General features: G+C 36.4%; 1 long non-coding RNA gene across 1 annotated transcript in view; it reads left to right on the top strand.

Annotated features, from left to right (window-relative positions):
- The first annotated feature begins 3,362 nt into the window (after positions 1–3,362).
- The window catches only part of LOC140527608 (uncharacterized), a 40,244-nt gene continuing 25,733 nt past the window's right edge, over positions 3,363–17,873 (top strand). Inside the window, exons 1-2 of the long non-coding RNA XR_011974871.1 lie at positions 3,363–3,599; positions 4,501–4,584. This is a non-coding gene — a long non-coding RNA (uncharacterized lncRNA). The remainder of the gene's footprint in view (positions 3,600–4,500; positions 4,585–17,873) is intronic.

The raw sequence follows: 17,873 nt of genomic DNA, 5'->3' as shown, positions 1-17,873 counted from the left end.
AGTAATAATTGGTTGATATTATTAGCAGATATTCAGTGCTTGCTTTTTGACTGAGTGTAGTACTCTTTTCCCCTCTTAAATGTGGTTGATGCATGTGCTCTCGAGGTCACTCCTCACAGACCTCAATAAGAGAGGAAAAAGCACCTCTTCCTTTGTCTATCGCAAGTCAGAGACTATTTTTTTTAATTTTCTATAATATTTTCACATTTCAGTGACCAAGACTCATGAGCTTTTAATTAAAAGACAATTATAAAACCAAATTTGCTCATTACAAATCTGTTCCATTGATTATCTTTTCATCTGAAAAATGTTTTGGGCTGAGCCTACTTTATGTCATCCCCTTGGTAGTTGAGTTGGATATTGGAACAAAATGAGACACTTGTAGGACACTTAACAGTTAACAAAAGGACTCAAGCATAAATTGCCTAACTCTTTGTGACCCCATTTGGGGTTTTCTTTACAAAGCTGTTAGAGTACTTTGCTTTTCTTCTCTAGTTCATTTTACAAATGAGGAAAGTGAGGCAAGCAGGGTTAAGTGACTTGATTAAAGTCACACAGCTAGTAAATGTCTGAAGCCAGATTTGAACTCAGATCTTCCTAACTCCAAGCTCTGCCATCTATTCACTGTGCCATCCAGCAGCTATAATAGGAGAAGGATATTTATGAAGTACATATTGAGACATCATTTTGAGAGTACTTCCAGGTCCTTGGATCTGTTTTGTACTCAGGTACTGAGGAAGTGACATCAGTAGTGTGATCCCTTAATATTCTGAAGCAACCAAATTTCTAGAAATATCTTAGTACCTTTTAAGAAAAACAAAACAAAACAAAACAAAACAGCCTAACTTGGAGGGAGGAAGTGGTTAGAATATTGCTCCTTCTATCAAAGAGATGAGGTTGAAGTTTCATCTTGTTAACTCTATTCTGTTAAACTATTCCCTTAATTACTAATTAATTGTATGTCTTTGGGCAAGTCACTTCCCTTCTGTGGACCTCACTCTTAATCTGGAAGACAAGAATAAGGTCCTGAGAAAGAAGTGATTTGTCAAGCATCTCTAAGTCTTTCTGTCATTAGTCTCCACTGCTTCTACAGCATTCTTTTCTATTCCCTGATCTTCTAAGTCCACTGCTCCGCCACGGTCCCTTGGGAAGGTTGTATATGAAAAGGAAAACTTAAGTTTATGTATAGCTATGTGTGTATATGTATATATATGTAGATATCTTAAGTTATGTCTTAAGTACCCTTTTACAAGGTGACGGACTATTTTGAGGTCTGTCCCTCTTGAAACATTGAGGGTACAAATCCATTGAACACTGCCTAATCCACTGTCCAATCATCTCACACTGCTTGTTTAAACAGCCCAACATTATTTCTTGTATTTTTTTCTTTTAGAGATTGACAGATTGAGGTAAAACGTTCGCTTTTGATGGCCCTCAGTGATCTTTTATAGTAACAGTAAAATTTCTTCTTAAATGAAATACCACCAAACCACAGAATTTGAGAGTTGGTAGAAGGTACCTTAGCATCCATCTAGTCCAACCCATACACAAAAGATATCACCATTATAAAATATGCATATCCAGATTCTGATCAAAGACCTCCAAGAAAGGGGAGCCCACAACCCCTCACAGCAAACAGTTACACTTTTCAAAAGTTTTATTAGGAAGTTTTTCTTAACAGCATGCCTAAACTCATCATCATTATTTTTTTTTTTTTGCAACTTATAGCCATTGCTTCCTGTTCTGCCCTTTAGGGCTAAATAGGACAAGGCTAGTAGCTGCTCCATGTGATAGCCCTTCTAATACTTGAAAACCACTATCACGTCCCCTCAAGTCTTTTTTTTCTCCAGGCTCAACATGCTCACTTCCTGATATTTAAATTTACATATAACTCTGTAATTACTAGGTAAATCTACCTCTATTTATATTTCTAGTCCTAGTTATGAATCAGTACATAGCAACTCATTCAAAATCACAAGACATCTATCAAGCATTTCTTGTAACTAAAATGCCAATATATGAGGGGACTTCCAAGGGGGCACATTTGGAGACTGAATCCAAGCAACTGTTGTTATTAACAGTAGTAACTGTATACAAAAATAAGACATTTGGCATTCTGGAAAAGAATAATTTTCAACTCTCATAGAAAAAAATGTACATTCATCAATAACTTAAAGATCTGTGATTTCATTAGCATTGGTCCTTTATGTGACCTCTTCATGCTTTAATAAATGACTTATGGATTTCTCCATTTAAATAATTCATTGCCAGTAAAAATAATTCATTCCAGTGATGATCCTCAAACAAAAGACTCACAGTCCAACAGACACTACGTCTGCAATTGAATTCTCTCCACTTACGTAGTTTTTGAGAAATCAGGGTCACCTCCAATGTGATCAGGTATTGAAAAGCACTTTAATTGTTCAGAAAAACAACATTTCATTAAATAACTCCTGTTTAAATATATTCAATGGCATGGACTTTGGATACTTTTAAGAAAACACAGAGAATCTTAGAATTCATAGTTACTAGTCACTGGAGGAGACTGTGTGAGGTGTGGAGGGAGATCTAACATAACTTCATTCCTGAGGAGATTTGGATAGCTAAGTATCCTGAGAGGAGTCTGAATGAGGAACTTCTAGAGGACTGAGTGTAAAAACTGCCATTCTGTAGAAGAACTGAAGGAAAACAAAGAACTTTAACTGACATTCTGATAAAAATTGAATGAGTTTAACTGTTTTTCCCTTCTGATAAGAAATGAGCCATTATCTTATTCAGTGAAGAAGACATCCTGTCAAAAAGATACCCTGAGAATTCCTGAGTGGAACTGTGAAACTTTAGCTGTAATTCTTAGGTGAACTCAATTAACTTATACCATGAGAAGAGATGGTCAACTAGCATTTATGAGAAGAATCAAATAAAAATATCATTCTGAGTTTTAATACATAACAAGAGAACTGAATTAAAACACTCTAATTCCAGTGTTTTATGAGGACTTATTAGTGGAGGTCATTAATAAGAAAACTATAGTTTACAACTTCTTCCCCAGCTTTTGCAGACCTCAGAGTTAACTCTGAGTTACCAGTTTTAATGGAACGGGGATTTACAGCTAAATCATGAGGTAATGACAGATATTTTGGCATTTTAAGTGATATCTGAGGTAGTTTCACATCATACCTACTAGATTGCCTTTGAACCCAATGAAAGAAAAAAAAGTTAAAAAAGAATTTTAAAAAAGTCAGTGGTGTACAGAAAAGGTAAGGTTTGGTATGTTCATACTTGAGCACCTGAAAATTATTACTCGTATCTTACAACACATTCACACATCTGAAAATAATTTCTATATGGGGGATGGGTTCTCATCCTTGGGATTGCTATATGTGGGTTAGCAAAAAGCTGCTGTATGGGAGGAGGAGAATTTTGGATACCAAGAGTTAACATGACTGAATCTGTGTAGTAATGAAATAAGGTAAACAAAGCTGCCATTGCTGAGAAGATTGACAATGATGTTTGGAAGAAGTCTGTGAAAGAATGACAGCTAACTGCCCATGAAGACATTCTGTGAATACATCGTGAGGAAAATTCCTGAGGGAAACTAAGTGAGTTTAAAACTATCTTTAATTTCTATTGAGAACCGAACTTAGTTATATCTTATGTTATAGAGAAAAACAGCTAATTGACATTTCTGATGAGAATTTAGTAAAATGTTTTCTTCTGAGAGGACCTGAGTTGATGCTTTCTAAAGAGAACTGATTTGTTGCACTGTGAATCCAATGTTTAGGAGAAATTGTCAGTAAGGTGATGATGGGTGAGAGGGATTCTTGTCAGTCATTGCTTCACACCCTGCTTTCCCAATGCACCAAAGTGACTTTAGGGGTAACCACTATCAGCCTTTAAGGAGTTTAAATAATATTTTTTTTTCTGTATATCTGCATGATTGGTTACTTCTAATAGACTATATCACCAGTAACAGAGAGTGAGGAGAGATAATCTGTGAAAGAGATTGCCCCAATTCTCCTGGGGGTGGGGTGACATCTGAAGATAATTGATTAGCAAGATAATGAAAAAAGTTTTGCATTTTAAGTCATTTGGGAATCAGTTCCAGCACTCTTCTGCATCAAAAAGGATCATAAGCGGAGGAATTTAAGCCGTGGCTTGACTATACGGAAACCTTTGGAGTTGCCTTAGCTGTATCATGTGGACAATCCTGAATTTATAAATTTGGTGGACCAGTTAGGGTTATCTTAGCAATGGAGGAACTAGCAGCAAATAACATAGGTCCGGCACAGGGCAGCAGTACTAGGCCCAGGACTCTATCGACTGGGCCACCTAGCTACCTCCACTGAGGGAAGTTACCTTGTTTACTAATGACAGGGACAAGGTGAAGCTGTCTCTGGATAAACGCTTATCTCCATGAGAAGAAGGGGATAGTCCCTCAGCAGAGGGAGGCCACTAAATGTTCAAGAATCTGATATTCTTTTTTTTTTTTCATGCTCTTAGCTATATGTCTTCCGGGTAGAGAGGAAAGTCCCAACCAGGCAGTTTCTGTATTGACCCGAAAAATGAGAGACTGCACACAAAGAGGTAATGACCTTTTAGCTACCTTCTGTACAATAATCTCAAAACATGACCAGGATCAGTGACTCATAGAAATGTCATGATCTCTACTTTGGCCTTGAGGTTTCTGGTACTGTTCTTTATTATTAATTATCACCGGTTGACACTGGGTGGCCCATTGTGATCTGAGAAGATTTGGAATGTTCTACCATATGGACTAGGATGTTAATATCCAGGAATTTGTCCTTCCTAAGGTTGGAGGAGGCCAAGCCTAGGAGTTCTGATTTTCTCTCCTTCATGTTTGATCATTTTTTCATTGGACCACTAGTTGTTAGTTGTCTTTTTGCTATGTTTTTGTTTTTACTTTCCTCCTTGAGTTCTGCCTATGCCAACCTTATTCAGTTCCTGAGGTGAGGGTTTTTCAATAACTGGACAATAAGGCCATGGTGGCAGAATTTCCTATATGAGACTTTAGGAATCTACCACCAAAAGGAAGTATATGTTGTGAGATCATTACTTCCCTCATATTCAAGATGGACTAATTTTTTCCTAATACATAATGAAACTATCCTCAAGCCTTATTTGGTCTAAAGCTTTGGCCACTGACATAACTTAGCATTTGCCCAAGTACAAAAGCCCAACCAATGAGGAGTGCCTCACTCCTTAGGCCTGATACATACATTCCACCATGGCAAAAATGGAGGTAGCCATGCTATTCCCAAATGAATCAATTTTGCATTCTTAACAAATACACTTTCTATGCTATAACAGTGATTGACCATTATAACAAGGCACCAGTCATTTCTGTTCTGAGTTCTATTTTCCTCCTTTGTCAGTTGAGATGGTTGGGCTACATCCTCAACTTACCTATTTATTTTAGGTTTATAGTACTTAGGTATTTGTACTATTACTACTACATATTTTTCCCCCTGAAACATACTAATGAGATTACAATTTGAATTGGACAAAGAATTGCAAGCAAGCTCTGAAGTAAATGATCTCAAAAGTCATTTGTAGATGTGAAAATTTATAATCATAATACAAATGTAGCATACCAGGATTGCTTAAAATGTCACAGTATCGTAGACTTATAGGATTTAAATATGGAAGGTTATTTTATATCTATTAATTTCTGTGGATTGATGATCAGTCTATATCTTTCCTGTTCTCCTGTCATAGTCTGTTTAGTTTGTGTTGAAGCTGTTTTAATTTTATGCAACGTGTTATCCATATCCTTTCTTCTAATTTGATATTGATTCTGACCTTTGCTCCAATCTGACTGCAAAGAGGTAACTGATTCTGAAATGACTCCTGCTTGGGTATCAGTCTATCTGTTAAGATGTGGATATTCTGGAGTTTGAATACAGATTGAAGAATAGTTTTGTCTGTTTTTTACTTTCTTTTTCTTGAGTTTTTTTTATTTTCTTGAGTTTTTATTTTGGTCTATGTTTTCTTTTACAACATATCTCATATGGAAATACATTTTATATGACCACATGAGTAACATATATATTCTCTTCTCAATGAGGAGGATGAGGAAGGAGGGAAAGAATTTGGAACTCTATTTTTAATGTGATATTGAAAATTGTTTTTACATGTAACTGGGGGAAAATAAAATACAAAAAAAAATGAACATTCTATTTATTTATCATTTTTTTGTTCTCACCCTGAAAAATGTCTTCAAATTCTTTTTCAAGAAAGTTTTCAGGATATAAAGGCATGTGATTTCTCAGTGGTCTTTGATTACTTTCATTCCTCAATGGCCCTTGAATCCATTCCCTGTACTGGCAATCAGTCTCTTTGGACTTAGCTAGAAAACTCTACCCTAGTAACATGAAAGGAGGTTTCGTAAGTGAAACAAATGAAAGGGGAAGACTGGAGAAAAATTGGGGAGGAGGAAACTAATACTATATCCCATATCCATGCCACACTGTTGGGGCTGGTGCAGGATTTATGGAGGTGGCTGCTGCATTTTTCAGGGACAACCTGGAGACATTCACCATCTAGGATCTTAATGGATACTCTGGTTTCATAGAGATCCACTGGAGAAGAAAAAAAGTGGTTTTATTTTCAAAATAGTGTGCTTATTGGTGTTTGATTTTTATATAATTTACATTCTTTGCATATTTGCATTGTAGATCCCTGAACATATTACTAAATATAGAGGACGATAGATTGACTCACACAGGGGACTATTCTTTAAAAATACCATGTGACAGAATATAAAGATATCAAAGGTAATATACCAGATAATTTGATAATTTTGAAAATTTGAGAAATGTGTAATCACCATTAAGCAGGATAAAAAGAAAGATAAAACTACTTTTTTTTTTTTTTTGGATGATGTACCTGAGAATGAAAACTCTTCTAAAATTCCCAGTGAAATAGGGGTTTCAAATGGAATTTGGAACCTCATTTCAAAGTCTCTCATAGAGGACAAGGGAATATTGCATAGAGTTTAAATGATGTTAATTAATGACGGATGATATGTAAACAAATTATGAGAATTCACTTAGTAGAAAAAGCAGCTCAAAGTGCCAAATGTAGCTACTGATGTTAATAGGCCTCTCCATTTCCATAGCATATAATATGTAATACAATGGAACCCCAGACTGAGGTTAGAACGTTTTGGGGAAAAGGATCCATTTCCCCCTAGGGAAGAAACATGGTATGTATTGGTCAGATACCTAAGGACAGTACTTGGTAGGTATCAAAAATGGAAAAAAACAAAACAAACAAAGAGGGAGCTAGAAAAGCTTAAAGATATGGAATTTAGAACTATGCAGTCTGAAGATGACAAAATCTAGAATCACTTGATAAGGATTCTTATAGACTTTAAATGCTAAACTCATTTATCTACCATTTAGTGGGTAGAGACTGATAGTGATAAGAGTGAGAAAACATGATTAGATTGAAGCAAAGGTAACATTAGTATGGGTTGTATTTGAAGTTTACCTAATAATGAACTAATGTAACATTCTAGTATAAATCCAACTTAGTCATAGCATATAATAGTTTTTGCTCTGTAGGCTTTGTTAATATCTTATTTATCACTTTTGCACTGATATTCATTAGGGATATTTGTCCATGGCTTTGTTTGTATGTTTTGACTTTGCCTTGTTTAGGTATCAAGACCATATTTATGACATAGAAGGAATTTGGTAGAATTCATTCTTTTCATATTTTTGCAAATAAATTTTGTAATATTATATTAAATTGTTCTTTAGCTGTTTGATAGACTTTTTAAATTCTGTCTGATCTCAGCTCTCCCTTCCCTCACTTTGGGAGCTTATTTATACATTTTAAAATGTTTTTTCTTAGAACTATTTAATTTGTCTATTTCTTATTCTGTTTTATTCATGTATTTCATTTAAATTTTCAGTTTTATTGTCATTTCTGTACTGATGGTTTGGTTTTCTTTTTAAAAATCAACTTAGCTAGTGGTTTATGTATTCTGTGGTTCCCCTCCCTCAAAAGCTCCTTTTTGTTATTAATTCATTTTTAAAATTTCAGTTAATTTATTTTTAATTTTAAGATTTACTCTTTTGGCTTGATTTTAAAAATGTTTTGGCTATTTCTTATTTTAAATTTGCATTCCCAATTCACTGACTTGATCTTTTCTTTTTTGATGATGAACATGTTTAGAAATATAAATTTTCCCCAGAACTTTGTTGGTTGTATCCTCCAAGTTTTATCATATTGGATCATGATCTTTGATGAAATTTTGTTTCGATGATTTGTTCTTTGACTCAACAATTTATAAATAAATTATTTAGTCTTGATTTGATTCAGTATTTTCTTTAATCATCTTTCATTGAATATAAATGTACATATTTTATTATATTACATTGTCACTGATAATTCTATTTTCTGCATTTATTTATGAGGATTTTGTGATCTATTATGTGGCCAACCTTTGTCCTAAGCCGTCTTCTCCCTTTATACAGTTTTATTTGGTGATCTCATTCTTAAATTATCCCTCCTTGATCAATTTTACAGGGCAGTTGTTTTTGCTATCACATCTTATATTCAATTTTATTCATAGTCTGTCTGAGACCTCCCCACCTCAAATATCACTGTGAATGCAGATCAGATAAGAGAGCCAATCCAGCAAAACAGAGTCTAGAAAGACAGGGGTGAGGAGGCATCGATGCTACACCCACTAATGCTACACTTAGATATTTGACATCTATTGTCATATTTTGAGGCCTCTCCAGCTTATTAAACCCTACCACATTTTATATTCTGTGAAAGCTGAGCATATGGAATCTAATGAGAAGAGATGAATGAGAGAGAGAGAGAGAGAGAGAGAGAGAGAGAGGAGTATAGAGGAAGAAAAGAGAGGGCCTAGTAACTGTAGTGAGTGTCCACAGTTACTAGGTGTAATATGGATAATGATTCTGTGAAAGAGACTTAGAAAAAGCAGTTGGACAGGTATGAGGTGGATCAAGAGAGGGCAGTGTCATGAAAACTCATGTTTTCTGCTTTGTGTTTTTCTCCCTGCAACTCTCTTGATTTCCTCTTCTATTTACTCTTTCTGTTTGTGGAAAACCCTCCATCTGCTACTGACTAGTTTTTCACAGCAGAGCTGCAGCTTCTTCACCTTTTCCTTCTATAGAAGAAGCAAGTATGCTCCATGATCCTTATGTTACTTCACATTAGTCTTTTGATCCAGGATTGGGATTTCTGCTTTTTCCTGTTTCCTCCTGTCACACACTCTGTGCCACCACTCTTTGACTTATAAGTTTAGTTCCAGGATCCTGCTCCTGTTATCAGTTATCTGGTCTGATGAACCAGTTTATCAATGCTGGCAAAGGTCCTGATGATACACAGGATCAGGTGAAAATCCATTAGTCTAATTCTACTAGAACTAAAAAGGTCACCCTTATTTTTACAGTTGTTCTGCGATCTGGGGAATCCTTTGTTCCTCACTAATCAAAACTCCATGGTGATAAGTAGCATCTTTCTTTAATATTTACTTGTTTTGCAGGGACCCTCAGAGATAAGTTATTTTATACTTTAAAGGAAGTCTTGATTTAAAAAAAAAATACTGGCTCTGCCTCATGAAATCTCCTGGGTCTTATACAAGGAACATCATGGGAAAGCAGAGGCTGGGGAAAACTTATGGCTCCTTATGTGTGTTTGGGGACCGAAGGAGCTGAGAAGTTAACTCCTAAGAAACAGAAATTTAAGCATAAACAAAAAGTAACCCATGGCTGACATAATTACATCAGCTTGTCTTCTCAGCTGGAAAAATTCCAACCTGTGGCCCTATTTTTCTGATTGGCCATGGCCCTCCTCAGTGCCATGATTTGGGGAAGGAAATAAACCATGATTTACCTCATTCATGCCTAGATTCACACTCCAGACTTCTTTTCTTTCTGCTTGCCTGATGCCATGCTACCCTGGAGAAATCTTCACTCGATAGCCCTACTATTCTGATTGTTGATTCACTTCCAAGTTATAATTCCCCCTGACCCCTTTCAGCTCTAATATATATTGTCTTCCCACCTTCAAAAGTAAGCTACTTCAGAGTAGGAAGTATGTTGCTTATATTTGTATCTACAATGCTTAGCACAATGCCTGGCACTTAATAATATTAAGTAAATTCTCTGTCTGTCTGACCATCTTCTAATCTTCTCTTTGGCAGCTCTTGGAGTAGAAGAAGAGTAATCCTTGCTTGTCATGCTTGTCATGCTATTTAAGAAATTAGCACTAACTCCAATCAATTAATCAATTAACCAAATGAACAAACATTTCTTAAGTTCTAACTGAGGGCAAGGCACTGTTTGAGATACTGAGTGTACAAAGATAAAATTGAAATAGACCCTGCCCTCAGATGGTTTAAATTCTCAGTCCTGCATAATCCTACAATTAGTAGGGAATAGGTAATTCACAGTGTTTCTGACAAAGACCTCATTTCTACAATATATAGAGAACCAAGTCAAATTTATAGGAATACAGGTCATTCCCCAGCTAATAAGTGGTCAAAGGATATGAACAGGCAGTTTTCAGATAAAGAAATTAAAGCTATCTATAGTCATATAAAAATGCTCTAAATCACTATTGATTAGAGAAATAAAATTAAAGCAACTCTGAGGTACCACCTACCATGATAAAAAAGGAAATAATAAATATTGGAGAAAAGATGTGGGAAAATTGGAACACTAATGCATTATTGGTTGAGTTGTGAACTGATCCAACCATTCTGGAGAGCAATTTGAACTATGCTTAAAGGGCTATAAAACTGTGCATACCCTTTGATCTAGCAATATCACTACTAGGTATTGCTGGATGCCAAAGAGATCATAAAATATGGAAAAGGACCCATATGTACAAAAATATTTATAGCAGCCCTTTTTGTGGTGGTAAAGACTTAGAAATTGAAGGGAAGCCCATCAATTGTGGAATGGCTGAACAAGTTGTGGTATATTATTGTGATATAAGTGTTGTGATATAAGAAATGATGAGCAGACGGATTTCAGAAAAACCTGAAAAGACTTACACAAGCTTATACTGAGTGAAGTGAGCAGGACCAAGAGAACATTGCGCGTTAATCAACTTTGATAGACTTACCTCTTCTCAGCAATACATTGATCTAAGACAATTCCAAAAGACTCATGATGGAGAATGCTTTCTGCATGCAGAGAAAGAACAGTGGAGTCTGAATGCGGATTAAAGCATACTATTTTCTCTTTTCTTTCCTGTGTTTTTTCCCTTTTGTTCTGATTCCTCTTTCACAACATGACTAACATGGAACATGGACTAATGTGGAAATGATTGTACATGTACAGCTTATATCAGATTGCTTGCCATTTTGGGGAGGGGGAAGAAGAGACAGGGAAAGAATTTGAAACTCAAAATCTTGTAAAAGTGAACGTTGAAAATTATTTTTACATGTAATTAGAAACAATATTATTGTGTGGGGGGAAAGGGAAGTAGACAATGCAAAAAAGAATTACCTTCTTTGTCTTAGTATAGTAGGCGTCTAGGGCAGAAATACAGAGGGCCTAGGAGAACATCTCTTCTTGTAAAGAAACTACAAAGTCTGCTTGTAGGAGAATCATGAAGCTGTATACGGAAGAGGAATAAAGAGATTGTGGAGCATGCACAGACATTCTGTGACAGCTGAGACAGCTAGGTGGCTCAGGAGATAGAGCTCTGGGTTTGGAATCAGGAAGACAGTTCAAATCCAGCCTCAGACACCTACCTGTGTGACGCTGGGTAGGTCACTTAACTTCTATTTGTCTGTTTCCTCACCTGTAAAATGGAATAAGAATAGCACCAATCTCCCAGGTTGTGTGAAGATCAAATGAGATAAGAATTATAAAGTGTTTTGCACAGTACCTGGCATATAGTAAGTGCTATATAAATATGAATGATTATTATATTACTACATGCAGTTTCTCCTACTAGAAAGATATCTCTGCTGCTAGATACTATGGCTAATTGGGAGGGCAAGAGAATGAAGAAACAATCTCCAATTCTCTGGCATAGGTGAAAAGATCACCTCCACAAAGGTGATCCCTTGTCTCAAATGCCTCCAACTTTCAACCTCTTCAAATTTCTCTAGGGTTTGACAGGCTTAGTTCTTTAAAAGCCTCCAGGCTTATGACAAATTTCTGCCCAGGCAAGGACCAAATGCTCTTCCAATTCAATCAAGGAACTCCTTCAAACTTCATAAAGGAATGATATGGAGTAGATTCCTCTTTCCACTTCATCAGCATATTGAAACCTGCATAATCTATTATCTACTGCTTCCTTTCTGTGAATTCATCAATTATTGGATGAGGAGAAAAGAGGCCCCTTTTCACTCCAAAGGGACATTATTATTCTGTCGCTAAGTTAGCAAATTTGTTTTACCATAAAACCTTTTTCATTTCACTCAGAATGATTTGGAAAAAGACCTTAGAGATCATCTAGTCCAACTCATTTTGTACAACAAAGCATCCTAGAGCTAGAGCTGGAGGAAATATAGATAACATCTAGTATAACATATTAGGAAGATGAGACCTAAAAATTATATGTTCTGCCTAGTCTTATGTTGTAGGTTAGTGGCAGAAAGAACCCATCCTTAAGTCTCCCAATCCAATGTCCTAAAATACCTTCTCACAGGAAATACCTTCCTGTTAGAAGTCTAGCAATGGTTTCAAAGACATTCACCTCCAAGACTTATCCCAGTACTCGCAATTTCTGATTCAAGTAGATTCTTCAGAAATTGGTTTTTTTTTTTATTCCACTGAAACAGAAGACAGTCTTGAATTATTCTGCCCTCTGCCAAATCCACAACGTGCTCAATAAATTGAAACTCAATTTCCCCTGCAAAGCAGTCTCCAATTCCTTCCTTGACCTAGGAATGTCATGTAATCTCTTCTATACAAACACACGTCTGACTCGCTCTCAGCTGAATGAGGGTCTTGAGATTTTTATTTTTCCAGATGTCTTGTAGTAACAAGTTTTCCATCTTTTCATACTGAAAGAGTCCTGTTATTAGAGAAGCAGCAGGGACTGAACGAATAGAGTGCTTGGACCTCACGGTCCATATGCCAGGTTTGGTTGAAGCCATGATTATGTCACTATTTTCACACTTTGATGAAAAGATGGGGAAAAAAGAAACCTTGAAAAGTTCAGTGAAGATAACTGTTGACAACAGGATGAAAACTAAGCTGCCTTTGCCTGTAAAAATTAAACTTTAAAAATATTGATGAGAATCAACCACTTGGATATTTGAATTGATATTTGTAAAGAATTACGGTGTAGTTGGAATACCACTGCACTTGGAATCAGAAGATAGGGATGCGGTCCTAGCTTTGTCATTGACGATCTGTAAGATGTGATGGACAAGTTTTTCTTTCTGTGGCCTCAGTTTCCTAATGAAGGAAACAGACACAGAGAGAGACAGCATTCAAGCCAGGAAACAGCTATCCAGTCAGACCAGACTGAAAAAGAGAAGAGAGCTGACTATTCTGAAATCAAGAAAGAACCAGCTCTGCCAGTTGATCATTAAACTGTGGAGAGGAACAGACCCCAGGAGACATACTGAGTCACCCTTCCAGCAGAGTTGCCACATCCAAGAGGGAAAAGTATGAGAACTCCAAAAGAAGAGAAAAAAACACTAATTACTTCTAGTAACAGAAGCATGAGTGGCTTTGATCACTTATGTTCCCTGCATGAATGCCTCAGTATTGTTGTACACTAATTTTGGGCCAACTATTTGTGTAGAATCTGTGTATATAATGAAGAGTGTGCTTCTGCTTTATGGGGCAGGGGGAATGTTTTTTGGCTATTGTTTTTTACCATGTTAAATTAGTAAACTCCTTTTCTTTAAACCAGTCATGTCTATTAGAAGATTATTAAAGTTTACTAAGAAGGCCTATTTAGGAATGGGGATACCAAGAGTAAAAACTTTCATTTGTGGAGGTATTCATTCACTCGGAGATGCAGTAAGCCAGTGTGAATGTGACTTCCAGGGAGAGGAAACTCAGGAGAGTACTATATCCCTATATCCTGTAAATGTACCTTCTGTGCACACTGTTGCATTGGAGTGCGCCTTCCCATGGCTATGGATATAGGTAGTTGTTAGTTTGTAGGTGTTAGCCGGAGGGTCTATACTGAGGTTTACCTAATTAGTCATGTTTTCATAGCAGCTTAACAACCTATAGGAACTTTGTAAACTGTGGTGCATATATTATATGACAAGAACATTGTTTATAATAATTCTGTATTCTGTTTATGCAGCAATTTTATCTGAGGGGTTAACCTGTTAACTTGCTCACATTTGTAGTCTTCCTGCATGAGAAGTGGATGATCAGTAGTATGTTCTTTCAATGGATGGAGAAACTGAGGTGCAAATTGGTTAGACACTATTTTCTCCTTATATCACATAGCAAAGCATAGAAGCAAAAATCTATACTTGTTTTTACTATAGTAATATTAGAACTGGAAGAAAATTTAGAGAATATCTATTAAAAACAATAAGATTTTACCAAAAAGAAAATTGAGGTCTCAGGGAAGTTGAAATGACTCCTCTTTTCTTTAATATTTGGATTTCTTTTAAACCCCTAAAGCTCAACTGAAATTCTTAGGTGGTAAAGTGAATAGAGTGCTGAGTCTGGAGTCAAGAAGATCTGAATTCAAATTTAGACTCAGACAACTTATAAGGAATGGGACTCTGGCCAAGTCACTTAAAATACCTCAGCTGTAAAACAGATATGATAATAATAGTATTTACCTCCAGCTGTAAAACAGATATGATAATAATAGTATTTACCTCCCAAAATAATTGCAAGGTGCTTATTAGCACAATGTCCAGCACATAACTGGGGCAGCTAGGGGTGCAGTGAATACAGCACTGAGCTTGGAGTCAGGAACACCTGAATTCAAATCTGGCCTCAGATGCTTACTAGCCGTGTGACCGTGGGAAAGTCATATGTCTATTTGCCTCAGTTTCCTTATGTAAAATGAGCTGGAGAAGGAAATAGTAAACCACTCCAATATCTTTCAGAAGAAATCTCCAAATGGAGTCATGAGAACTTAGACACAACTGAAACATTAGAATAACAAACATTATTATTGAATAACAGAATTATCTCTGGGCTAAATTAGTAGGTTTTTGTGAACTACCTGTTCCATTCACTTCTACCTAGCAGCACCAAAATAATTTTCTCTCCTAAGTAATGAGAAGTAAAGTTAAACCATTTTTACTGAGACTCTCATGTTCAGGTGACTAGCTGGTATTAAATAGCCTGAGTAAATTATTTATTTAGGACACAAAAAAAGGTTTAAGTGTTGTCAGTGTTATCATAACCCTGATAAGGTTTTAGGCATCTTTATACTAATCTCCACTCTCATTACCGAGCTCGTTTCCAAGAGCTGGGCTGGCTATATCTCCATGTTAGGCTTCTAGGGGGTACTGTTGATTCAAGCTTCCACTGGTGTGCTTTCCCTTAGGATTATCACTCAAGAATCATTTTAGTCAACCAGCTTTAAGCAATTTTAGGAAGGAGTATTTACTAAGATTACGATAAGAGGAGATGATAGAAACCACTACTCTCTCAAAGTCTGTGAAAGTTACTTACCTGTAAGAACATATACAGTCCAGGGTAAACTGTCTCATGTTTAAGGAGCACATGTGGACAAAGTGGAACTCATAGTCCTTGGTTGCTAGAAGGTGTGTTTTTCCCATTCATGGGGTACTCAAGAAGTTCTTTTGAGCATTGTGTAATTTCTCTGCTGGACTCTCTGTAGAGTCATGAGTTCAGTCTGTCCTTGGCTTGTAATGATGCAATACTGCCACAAACTGATCCAGGTTCATCTTTTAGTATACCAATGAGAAGATGGAAATCCAATATCCTCTGTGTATTTCAAAGCTTGAGAGATGGGGAATACTAACCAAGAATGAATGATGATATGTGCTGGGAATACACCAGTCCTCTACAAGAGCTTATATAATGTTTATAATCTGTTGCCAATCCAACATATGGGATTTTGGAAGCCAGATTTGACCATAATGAGTCAGGATTAGTATATGTGATGATGAAAAGGCCTTTCCTTGTCCAAGGATCTGGAAGGATTGGCGATTAGGTAGAGTTTGAGCCAGCACTGAATATGCATATATAAAGTTTGAATAGATGATCTCTATCTCTTTTTCCTAGGAACTTTTTAGTAAAGAGGGTTGCCATTAATTGTTGGGAAAAGGAGAGGGATCCCTATTTTCCACTTGGACATAATGGTACCTCTGTTTCTTTTGTATTTTTAGTATTTATTCTTTCCTCATCTGAGATGAAGGAGTTTCATGGGATTGGAGAACTCAGCAAACATGTGAGATAGGGAAGGCAATTAAGATTTTTGAGAGAGCCTTCTACCAGCACTTAAAGTTGGTGGATATAAAAGCCAAGTCTGGTGGGGAGCACATACAGTAGCACTTACCACACTAGTGCATTGACCTGTCAGTTGAGACAATATGTCCTTGTAAAAGCCTGTGAAGTCAAGCATAGAAACAAGTCCTCCATCATGACTCCATGTACTGACCTGTTATTAGTATGGACTGCTTGGAAGGAGAATAAGAATCCCACAGTCAACAGTTCTAAGATAATTATCCAATCAATGTGTTCCATACATGTGTGCAGCACTATCATCATACTTAAAGCTCATTCACAGGAGGGAATCTTATGAGTAATAGAATTAGACATTATTCAGGTTACCCTTAGACTTTACAGGGGAGGAATAGTCAGACACCCTCTAGGGATCCAGCCCAATAATTCGAGTAGGATTTTGTAGAGAGCAGTCATGATGGAGTGCTACATATTAATGTTATACAAGTCAAACCACTTTAGTAAATACAAGATCCAGGCAACAAAAAATTAACAATTATCTGGTAAGTTTCAAATTAGGGTAGTTAATCAGGTGGAAAAATCAAAAATATGGAAAAACTTCTTTTATAGTATGACCTTAATTAACCAGGATTAACTGAGAATAGGAAAATATATAGTTGGATTTTCTGACGGACAACACACATTGTTTTACTCCAGGCTCTAAAGAAATCTTTGTTCCCATTGCCAAGGCTTCCTCTCTCCCTATAGAGTCTTTATCACTTCCTGTCTTCTCACCTTCACTATCTTTCCTTCTTTCTAAACTTCAATATTTCCATGTCTACAAAGTTCCTTCCCTTCTACCTATAATCATAGCCAAGTCTTCTTCATCTTGAGAAAACTATCACTAGATTTCATCATCCTTGCTAACTATCATGCTCCAGCTCTCTTTTCTGTCTCTGCTAAATTCTTTGAAAAATCCATCTATACTATTTCCACTTCTACTCCCCTCTCTCTTTAACTACCAGCATTATGGCTTCTGGCCTCACAATGCCATGTCCAAAGTTATCAATAATGTTTAAATTGCTAACTTTAATGGACTTTTCTCATTGCTCATCATTTTTGCTTTCTTCACGTTACTTAATACTGTGGATCACCCTGTCTTCCTGGATAGTCTTTCCTCTGTGATTTTGGGACACTTTCTCTCCATACTTCTGTAACAACATCTTTTCTGTGTCCTTTGTGGATTTATCATCCATATTATGCCTACAACTGTGGATATTCCACAAAGTTCTCTCCTGGGCCTTTTTTTCCCTCTCTACAGTCTCTCAGTTGGCTCCTATGGATTGAATTAAAATCTCTAGGCTGATGATTCAAAACTCTACATACTCAGCCCTAAACGCTCCTCTGAACTTCAACTCTGAATCAAGAACCGTTTATTGGAAATTCTGAATTGACTATATTGTAAATGACTTTTGAGGTCCTTTCCAATTCTATATTTTTAAT

The sequence above is a fragment of the Notamacropus eugenii genome, chromosome 1 (genome assembly GCF_028372415.1).
Source record: "Notamacropus eugenii isolate mMacEug1 chromosome 1, mMacEug1.pri_v2, whole genome shotgun sequence".
NCBI classification, from domain to species: Eukaryota; Metazoa; Chordata; class Mammalia; order Diprotodontia; family Macropodidae; genus Notamacropus; species Notamacropus eugenii.
The sequence above is the reverse complement of the archived record's forward strand: the minus strand, read 5'-3'. Positions and strand labels throughout refer to the sequence as shown.